General features: G+C 41.0%; 1 long non-coding RNA gene across 1 annotated transcript in view; it reads right to left on the reverse strand.

The window, feature by feature from the left end:
- Positions 1–8,062, reverse strand: part of LOC140709062 (uncharacterized) — a 53,242-nt gene extending 45,180 nt beyond the window's left edge. The window contains exon 1 of the long non-coding RNA XR_012089393.1: positions 7,925–8,062. This is a non-coding gene — a long non-coding RNA (uncharacterized lncRNA). The remainder of the gene's footprint in view (positions 1–7,924) is intronic.
- Between the last annotated feature and the right edge of the window lie 282 nt (positions 8,063–8,344).

Genomic DNA, 8,344 nt, shown 5'->3' on the forward strand with positions numbered 1-8,344 from the left:
CCATTTTCTTTATACCTCTTTGCATATGTAGTTCTTACTTCACCTTGCACTTTAGAATTCTGGGTATATAATATGTCTGTTTGCCTCCAAAGAAGTACTATTCTGTAATAGTTTATAGTAAGGGTTGGAAATCTTTTTCTGTAAATGCCAAAATTGTAAAGATTTTAGACATTTCAGGCCCTAGTGGTAATTTCTCAATTCTGCAATTGTATTGTAAAATCAGCCATAGACAATATGGAATCAAATAGGAAAGGTTGTGTTCCAATACAACTTGATTTACATACACAGCAGTTGGCCAGATTTGACCTATAGGTTGTAGTTTGCTGACTCTTGGTGCAGAGCAAGAACTTTGGAGCCACACTGCCTAATTTCTTGGCTTTGTGCCCTTGGGCAAGTCACTAACCTCTCTGCCCATTAGTTTTCCCATCACCATGGCAAGAATAACACCTGCTTCATGGGATTGTTTTGAAGGTTAAATTATCTGACACATGTAAAGTTGGTAAAGATTTCTCTCTGGAATAGTATGAAATCAACATAAATACTTGCTATTGTTAGAAGCAACTTGAGGGGAAAAATGATACATATCATTTACTTTTCTATTCCTTTGTGTTCCCACAATCTGCTCACTCTCCATAGCACACAGTAGAGTACAAGTTGTAGAGATACTCAATAAATATGTGTCGCATTGAATTATTATGGCTTGCTTTGACCTTACTTTTTTTTTTTTTTACAAAGAATAACTACTTAATTTCTCTTCTTTCCCTTCCATCTGATGAATAAGTCATGTATAGTTATTACTTTCTTACTCTTAGAGAAAAATTATGTTCTAGGGAGTATCTATTCAGGGCAACTTGAGTCTATGTCTCCCAGCTTAAATTTTTAAAAAATATATATTTTGAGCTCCTGCAACGAATATGCTTTTTCCCTTCTTTATGGTTTAGACCTAAACTTTTTTCTTTCTTTTTTTTTTTTTTTAACTAATCCTTTTCCTTCATGTGTAGACCTAAACTTTTAAAGGGGGTTTTCCTAAAGCGATAAAATATTTTGTCATTTCTGGATATTTTCATGGGGACAGATCTAGGACAGCTCTCTGATTATCCTCCCTTGCTAGTATTCATACTATTGTATGATCCCTTCTCTGTGAGTGTAGGTGGAACTTGTAAGTTGCTTGTAAACAGTAAATTATGACAAAGATGATATGATGTCACTGTCATTATTATGTCACATAAGATTATGTCTTCCATCTTGCTAGTAGACCCTCTCCATTAACTCTCTATCTTTCTGGTTGAGTGTAAGCTGCTGTATGAAGGGATCCACAAGACAAATAATTAAGGATGACCTCTAGTCAACAGCCAGCAAGGAACTGAATCCCTCAGACCCACAGCTCACAAGAAACTGAAGTGAAGCAGATTCTTCTTCAGTCAAGTTTCAGGTGAGACTCTAGCCCTGCCCAACACCTTGGTTATAGCCTCACGACAGACCCTGGAGCAGATGACACAGCTAAGCTGTATCCAGATTTCTGACTCACAGAAACTGTGAAATAATCAATGTGTATTGTTTTAAGCTGCTAAAGTCGTGGCAATACTGTTATACAAAAATAGATAACTAACACAATATGAAATTATTGGATTATAACAGCAATTATTCAAAATAATTATAATAGTTTCTTATCAATGATTTGGTTTGTCAATCATCAAATGTATCTGAGAATTGATTTTTAATGTCATCATGCTTGTCAACTTGGTTCACTGCCAATACTATGGTAATTAATAATCTACAATAACACTTGCATAATCCAGTCTTCTAGGAAATTCAATTCCCCAAAAGAAGTCTAAATCTGGAAAACAGTGTCAGAGAATAAACAGTCAAATTTTTGTGAAATAAAAAGCACAACTAAGAAAAACTGAAGATTACAATATTGCAACTGCTCTATTGTAATTGTGATTGGGTAGCTCATGACATAGAAGCGAGAAGTCAGATGTGGTTCTAAGAGGAGAAATGGTAGCTGGACTTGATGGGAGTGTACACCGTTGCTCCTATTCCATCTAAACATGGCCTCATACATAACTATGGTCAGTGTTTGGACAGGGGACATTGGCACAGCAATGATCCTCTGAATTAGTGTCCTGTGACCTAACAGGTTTAATACATCCTGACATTTTAAGCACTAACTTCCCAGTGTGCAGTGCATTGAGCACTGTGGGAAATAGACCCTAGATAACTAAGTAACAATAAGTTGTATTTTCTCTTTCCTGTTAATGAAAGCGGACGTGTGAAATCATGAGTTGGGTGGACAAAATCACTTTCTCCTATGCTTGAGAGATGTAAACAGACCTTTCAGATCCAGAGACAGATCTATCAAAGTCATATTTCCAACACCTGCCACTGATTTCCCTTGCTTTTATAACCTAACAGATAATGGGGCCATGTTTAAAAGGAATGGGGTGATGGTATAGATTCAGGATCTAGAGGTTATTCATTATAATATCTGTGTTAACCTGAGTGTTGGGAATGCGTCACCAGGGGAGTTTCTGATATAGCCTGAGAATGATGAAGATGCTGGAAAACCTGCCCCGTCACACATCAATGAAGCACGAATAGCTGTGCCCATCTCTCAGACAACTGGCTGATGTCATGGTCTGCCGTGGGAACTGAACTGAACAGGCAGGGAGGAGAGTGACTTTGCTTCTCATCAAAGGTCACAGAACGAAGCCTTCAGCTCAGCTTTCCGTGAAGTCATTTTTATGGATTTGGGGTTCTGTGGAAGTGATTAATAGCTTTAAATCTCCACTTGGCTTTGTCTTTGTAAGAAGAAAATACCTAATTGTGTCTCAGATTCACATTAACTTGGTCCATATCTAATTGGAATTTTTTTTGTTATTCCACAGAATCATTGACTGTAATAATCCAGAGATTCACTGCATCTAGGCTATTAAAACCCACTCTGTCTAACTCAGACAGCATGACAATTATAGTTGATTAATACTGTGGTGCCATTCTGAATCAGCTTCGAATCTTGTCCTAGTCAAATTCATTGCTTGCTACATGGCTCTCCTGGTTAATTCTGAATTCAGCCAAGAGCTCCAAGGCTTGTATCACTGGGCTGATGTTGAGCAGAGGCTGGTGGCTGCCAGAACTGTCATACTCACGACTGTCTCCATGAGCCAGACTGGAAAGGTACACAGAGCTGAGAGCTCAGGTATACCCTGATCCCACTATCAGATCTAACTGGACTCCCACCATCACCACCCTATTGCAGAAAGAAATCACGAGTGACCAGTCAGCTCAAGGCTTCTCTGCTGATGCCATCCAATGAGTTACCCGGCAGCCATTTTTTTATGAAAGAATAGAGGTCAGCGTGACTGCACTTTCGGATGATTAGAGGTGAATCCGCAGGAAATTTATGGTAGACAGTTAATGGGAGGTGTTGGTTGTGTGTGTATGTGAGAACACAGGTTGTAAATTCTGACTTTTCTTGCCTGCAGTTGGCTGTAACTTTTTTTTTTTTTTTTTTTTAACAGTGTAATTACATTAAACCACTTCCTGGAACCTTGAGACTGTGATGGGCCTTCATCTAACACATCTGCTTTATTGCTCTCACAGCCAGTCCCAGGAAAGCGCTGGGGTTTTGGTATAGCCCCCAGCAAGCCACTCTCCTCTCTGCTCAAGCCAGTTACTTCTCTGACTCTGGGGTACCTGTGTCACCCCAAAGGCAAATGTCTTTAAGTCCTAGGAAGCTTTCTGCTTCTTGATCAGTGGAAAATGACCTTAAGCTACCTGAAAGCTCCCTGTCTCCTCAAATCTCATCTCCCCATTCCCCCACCATCCCCTCTCCAGCTCATCTCTCACCTGGAAGTCTGCATGAAAGAAGTTTCCACTCCACTAATAACCTGAAGAAACGAGTGCAGTTCAAAGGAGACCCGTTAACTGAGTTCCACAGCCTGGTCAACAGCAGCTCAACAGTAAGAATGAGCGAAGCGTGCAAGTTCTTTAGGGAACTTTACCCAAACCTGCTGGGCAGCTCAATTATTCCTATCTCATATCCGCTGGGAATTGCAAGGAGCTGGTCCTCAAAACACACCAGGAGTGTGTTATCATTAGAAGAGGGTTCTATTCACCGTTTGAATTAGAAACGTAAATGAAAACACCTGCCCCCTGAATTGTGTTCAAACAAAACACATTTGCTTTCCCATCGTAATATAATAACTTTTTTAGCCCTTTCCTTTCTGCAGAACTCTGAGATCAAAAGAAATTCAATCCTGCTACCCTTGATGCTGGGACCTTTTCCTCCTTGGCCATTTCCTAGCTTATTTTCAAGTGGGTTGGAAGGTGTCCAAAGGCCTGAGTTCCAGTCTCAGGTTTATAGACTGAGTTCCAGTCACAGGTTTACATACCGTGAAGTCTCACAGTAAGCAACATGTGTGGATCCCTGGAAACTCCCTAACCGCTATCTTAAGGGGAAAGGCACTGAGGAAGGATGAAACCTAGAGACTCTTTCCTTCATCCTCCCAATCTCTTATGCTGTAAGAAGGATGTGTTGGGTAAAGCTAGAAGAATATCTTGGGTACAGCCTCTGGTAGTGTTTCCTATCTATGGCATGATACTTTTGAAAGATGCTTTCCTGTCCTGCAGAACATCTTTAGTCCTCACAAGTTCTCCTGCTGCAGGGGACTTGTCTGACCTCTGCAGGCTGGGACCAGTTCCCCTTATGTCCCATAAAGCCTTCACCCCCCCCGCACCCGTGAGTGCACCAGCATCATTGTGTCACCATGCTCTGCTCCGGGGCCTGTCACCCGCCATGGACTGTGAGCTCCTGGAAGCAGTTCATTTTTGTATCCTAGCACCTGGCATAGAGCCTGGCATGCAGTGGATACTCAACAAATATCTTTGAATGAATTAATGAGTGGATGACAGTAAAGAATACCGAAAGTAAAACGTTCTTCCGGTGAAAGTAGATGTTGAGAGTGAAGGTGCTCCTCTGAATCACCCCTGACATGCAAAGACCCTCCGTTTCCTAAGAAGGAAAGTGGGTGAATTCCACTCGTGGTTGCTCCAGAGCCAAACACGAGCAGCCCTTATGTGCACTTAGCCTTGGTCAGAGGCAGAAAGCCACTGAACCTGATGCTGATGCCATCCTGGCTCCTGCCCTAAAGTAAGCCCATCTTCACTTCCCATCTGGCAGATGGGGTTTCCAGTTTCCTGTGATCCCTGCCTCAATTTTTTGCTCATCCCCTACTCTTCCTCCTCCGGCATAGTAGATTTTATTGTACTTGTCTGTTTACAAATCTGTCCTCCTCTTGATTCTGCACCCTTTCAGGTAGAGACTGTGTTTTGTCTTGTACCTCCACACCTGACATATAGCAGGTTTTTAATGATTTTCTGTTGTTCATATCCTAGATAGGTTCTGGTAAGATTTCAGATTGGGAATATTACATGTGTGGCATGTTTCTATGCAATGCTACAGTTCCTGGGCACATACGGAATTCTATTTCCTTCTTAGCTCAAATTATCCTTTGAAAGATGTTAAACTGCCTCAATTTCCCCACATTTACCTGTCGCCAGAAGGTTGAGAGGAGAAGGGCCAAAGAAGCATATTGTCTGCTGCCGATTTCTCTGTGGCTATGCAGATACACATGAACTGCTCTGACTCAAATGAAAGAGCTTTGCGCTGTTGGGGAGCATACGAGAGTGCACATTCTGCAACGCTTTTGGAAGAGAAAACAGTGGTCGTATCTCTAGGGTTTCTGAATACTGATAAATTTTATTGGGGCAATTTCATTTCTTTTTGGGGGTCCTGGATCTTTCAAGGTCAGGGCCTCCATACTTCTCATAGGCACATCCTGGATGAATGCTGTGGCACTGCAGAGAAGATGCTTGCGCACACAGGTTACCTCCACGTATCAAAAACTTATGACAATGATGATGAGTTCCCTAGCTAGTTCCAGCAGTGACCAATTCACAGTGCCATCATATGTCACTTATTCACCCAAAATGTACCACGCCCCCTGATAGTCACGATGCAAGCTGTTAAACACCGAGAAGATAAAATCATTAACATTCCCAATAATTAGTAGGTGCTCACTATGTACCAAGCCCTGCACTAAATGCTTTGTGTGATACTAACCATTTGGGGGCAGGAAATAGAGGAGGAAACAGAGATTTCCAGCAGTTAAGTAACTCAGCCCAGGTTATACAGGTGGGGAGAAGTCTATGTTTCTGAATTTGGGGGCTTGGCCACTTGCTTACACATTGTCCTCACCCACTGGAAACTCTTCCTCAGCTTTTCCTGAGTCACAGTTATACCCTGGCTGTCTCCTCCTCCCAGTAAGACTAGATTGAGAGAAGAAAATGATTCTCTTGAGACCAGAGAATTAAAAACAAGAGCTCAAGAGAAGCTCAGTCATTAAAGTATTAGGTTTCACATTGATCCATGGCTATTCTAATACAGCTTTTCAGGACTCTTGGTAAACCCTGGTCTCAGCACCGCCCTTCTCTTGTTCGGAGGTCTCACCATACCCAGTGGAAATGTCATCCAGTTTGCCACCAGTTTCCATTTGAAAAATAGTCTAAGAGAGATTTTTAAAATCCCTGACACTGAGAGATTTGTTAGTGTGTCTTAACTTTCAAGGCTAGCAACGGGGGACTCTCAGGATTATTTTTTTCACTTTCACAAATGGAAATGTATGCCTTGAGAATTGATTTGTCACTGTCTGGTTTTAAATTTCTAACTGGAAAATAGTCATCATCATGTCTCTCTCTTGATTTCAGCCACGTCAGGAAGCAGTAAGTGGCAGGGCCATCTCGAGGAAGAACTGCCAGTCTCCAGGGAGTTTAGGTCTCAGATGTGAAGCCTCAAGTAATTTGCAGAGATTGTCTTGCCTGCATAACACACCCTGTTGTTGCCTTTATAAAGCCAAACTGACAGGGGTTTGTGAATCAGAATGATGACTTTGCATTTCAGCTTAGGGAAGGTAAGAAATAAACAATCTTAATGGCTTTGGGATAAAATACGAGATGGGTACTTTAAAACATGGAGTTCAGGTTTTTCTGTTATAAAATTGTGCAGGTGTGCAAAGTATTTTTACTTCTCTTACAAAAGGTAGGACAATATTACTCTGCAGTTTAAATGCACTGGTAAAGAAAGGAAACATAAATGGAAATAAAGGTGTAAAATAACACCCAAGTCACGCTTAGCACAGTTCTTAAACAATTAACCACCTTTATAAGCACCTAACTGAACAAAATAAGAATAACAATGATAAAAAATAACATTTTCTGTGGAAGTCAAATGACATCAGTATGCTAGAAACCATTTAAAACATAAAGGTCTTCATCTTGGAAGTCAATATGCAATTCTCGAGTTTGGTTTAGGTGTAAGAAAGATTAGGGTTTTGCAACACTCTTTAACCTAGATTCAGGGCTTCATGACACCCAATCCAGAATATAGATTTGTTCCTACTCATACCTAGAGGGGGAATCATGGAACAAGTATCAAGAAAGAAATGTTGGTGTCATGTATTAGCAGTCAAATAGCAGTATTTAGACCTGTGTTTGTTTGTTTTTTAAGTCTCATGTGCTTTACACTCTCAGAAAATTGATTTAAAATGGCTAACATTTTTATTTGACTTTATATTTTTAAAGATTTAACCAACAAGTAAAATGCAGTTCAGAGCATTCCAAAGCTACACAGCTGGTTACTAGCTGAGCCAGGACTGCTCTCTCCCTTCCCATCCTATATGGATTTTTGCAAATTAAGGCAACTCTTTTATTTCAAATATTGTTTTCTTCAAAGATTGTTGCCATCCTTTCCATTGTTTTGAACAACATCACCACCTAACCTTTTCTGGAAGTCTTAAAACTGCAGTATGTTTAAACATGCAAACATTTTGTCATTTGACTTTTTAAAAAATCACTGGTAAATTACCGAGTATCCTTTCTGCTTGGCTTTGTCCCACATGCGGAGAGAAGCCGCTCCCTCCTGTTTTCTCTGGTAAGATCTAGGCAGCCTGGGATGTGCCCAGCAAGTCTGACTGCTCTCTGCAAGTGGAAAGAGAAAGCTCCGAATTGATTGGGCAGTCACTGGCAGCCCCTTGCCGGCTCCTCATCCATCTGCAATTCTCACAGCAATCCCACAGATAGATAATATTTTTAATGGCTAAGGAAATTGAGGTTCAGAGAGAGATTAAGTTACCTGCTCAACCGTGTAGCTAGGAAATGTCAGATCTTGAATATGAACACAGGTCAGCCAGTCAGACACCAAAGTAGGTATACTTTGCACTGCACACTGCCCCTCCTTCAGAATATAGGGTTATATGTTAAAGCGAGGCATAGATCTTTCAGGAGA

The sequence above is a fragment of the Chlorocebus sabaeus genome, chromosome 18 (genome assembly GCF_047675955.1).
Source record: "Chlorocebus sabaeus isolate Y175 chromosome 18, mChlSab1.0.hap1, whole genome shotgun sequence".
Classification (NCBI taxonomy): Eukaryota; Metazoa; Chordata; class Mammalia; order Primates; family Cercopithecidae; genus Chlorocebus; species Chlorocebus sabaeus.